Here is a 2714-nt window from a genome sequence, read left to right on the forward strand (position 1 = left end):
TGATATTGAGAAGAATGACCAGACGCCTGCATTGGGATGGATGGAGATAATTGTTTTCGGTGCGAGTATTTCATTTTCGCTATTCTGCTGGAGTTAATTATTCAACGGCATTCGTCTGTTTGCGCCCCTACCTTACCTTCGTCGTCATCATCATCGTCATCATCATCGTCATCGTCACTATTGTCAAAGTTATCTTCGTCATTATGGTCGTCATCATTGTCGTCATCATCGTTAATACCATACCATCATCATCCACATCATCATCATCATTGTGATATGAGGTGATTAACATGCAGTGGAACGACAGTTGAGACGTGTGGCTATTGTTGGCAAAAAAAATTCCAAAGCTTAGAAGAGTTTAATTGCAGGTGGGATTAATGAAGGAACAAACTTTGATTATCAAATGTAAAATTTTTATTTTTTTATCATTGTTATCAGCACATACATCCACAAATTTGATATAGTATCACCATCATCATCATCAGCAATATTATCTTAGACGCTTTTATCATACTTTCAACACTTCCAATCATTACCATTGCCATTTATTGGTTTTATCATCTTCGTTGCCATCTTCATTTTCATCATCTTTCGTCATCACCATTCAAAATAACCATTTTTACTTTTTTTAAGTATCCACTATCGTTTCGTATCATATCGGATCGTATCGGATCGTATCGTATCGTACCGAATCGTATTCCCACTTGTTCATTAGATGTCTCCAATGAATAAATCTCACGCCTCTCTCCTTTCAATGAATTGGTAAACTTTAAAAATGGCATTTTAAAAGTTTTTTTTTGGCACTCCAATTTGTGATCACTGTTGGATGAGAATTACTAATACGACAACAACCATTTTTGGAGTACTAAGATTGAGTTGAACAAACAAATGCTAGCTTCATGTTATCACACATTATACTATCTTTCATGTACCATTAGAGGTAATAGCAATGCATGGGACAAGCACAACTGTCCTGAAACATGCAGTAGTAAAAGTAGTAGTAGTAGTAGTATTACTACAACCGCTATTATGACTCCTACTAGCAGCTACTCTAGTGCTACTACTACTACTACTACCACCACCACCATTACCACCACCACCACTACTACTACCATTACTACCACTACTACTACTACTACTATTACTACTACTACTACAAATATCAATAATAGTTGTAGTAGTGGTAGTAATTGCTTCTAAGTTTCGCGCCTTAAGTAATAGCTAAACGAATGTTGTAGGCGAAAATTTGGCGGCGAACAGAGGAAGCGATGATGACGTCATTAATGTTAATGAGGCTTTTGAAATGCAGTGACGCTGGTAGACATGATGGGGATGGGATGATGAAGATGGAGAGGAGGAGGAGGATGTCGAAGATGACGACGATGATGATTACGAAGATGGTAAAAATGATGACAACGACGATGACGATGATGATGACAATGATGATGACGACGATGACGATGATGGTGATGATAACGAAGATGATTACAAAAATTGTTAGTAGGCTGTTGAAGCGGACGTTACGTTAATGGCGCGAAAATGACTTGAAACGAGATTTTGTTCCAAATGTCCCCATCGTACAATGCTCATTCATTTACCGTCGTAACACTTTTAGTGTTACACAAAATTTTTGTTGTATGTAGTGGTTGCTTTCTTTTTGTTTCTTGTTTGGTTATTTTGAATGTATTGTAGTTGCTTTTTTAATGTTTTCGTGTTTTGCTGGTTTATTTTTTTGTTTTTGATTTATACGGTTGTCTGTTATTGTTTACATTGTCGTTTATAAAAAAAAAACTTGTTAGTGTAATATATTTTTTCTTTTTTTACTAATTTTAATTTCTCCACCCACCTCATGGTGTGATTATACTGTAGCAAAAACTCTTCTTTTAATTGTTGTTTCTTTGTTTTTATGGTAATTTACTTTTGGGTTTTATTTTCGTTTTAGTGTTGTTTAGCAGTCACATTGTTGTTGTTGTTGTTGTTGTTAATATTGTTGCCGTAATCGTTATTGTTTTTGTGGTTGTTTGGTTGTTAATAAAAATCTTTTAAAAGAACGTAAAAAAAACATTTTCTCCGCTCAAAACGTGTTGTTTCGATGAAAATTTCAATTACAAAGTGTCATGTCGAATGAGGAGCCTGGCACCTTGAAATAAATTACATTTTTTTATTTTATTACGAACTTCGAGAAAAATATTTTTTTCTAGATGTGCTATATATATTTCTAAAAACATTTAATGTCTTTACGGCGATGTTTCGCATGAAAATTTTATGATAAATTTTTGGTCAATTTTTACTATTGTTGTCTAGTAGTTCCTTTTTAATTTTAAATTATTATTTTCTGTTCAAGTTTTGATTAATTTCATATAATCTGTGTATATATATTTTACAAATTACAAATAATTTTTAATATAACTCACAAAAAAAGAATTTTACAATTATTTATTTTATTTCTGTTTTATATTTTTCCAGCCAATGACCTCAATTAACATCCTCAACACAAGGACCACACCCTTGTGCAAATCAACCCACACGTACAGCAACATTTTATGTCCTCACCAAAATTACGGCCTATCAAACAGCTATGATTGTAAGAAAGTTTTTTTGTGTAAATTTGTAATAAAAGAATTGAAATATATACATATATTCATATACTATAATTTAATATTTTTTTATTTTTATGAAGAATGATTTTTAAATATTCATATATTGTTATAACC

The sequence above is a fragment of the Helobdella robusta genome (assembly GCF_000326865.2).
Source record: "Helobdella robusta unplaced genomic scaffold HELROscaffold_19, whole genome shotgun sequence".
In the NCBI taxonomy this organism is placed as follows: Eukaryota; Metazoa; Annelida; class Clitellata; order Rhynchobdellida; family Glossiphoniidae; genus Helobdella; species Helobdella robusta.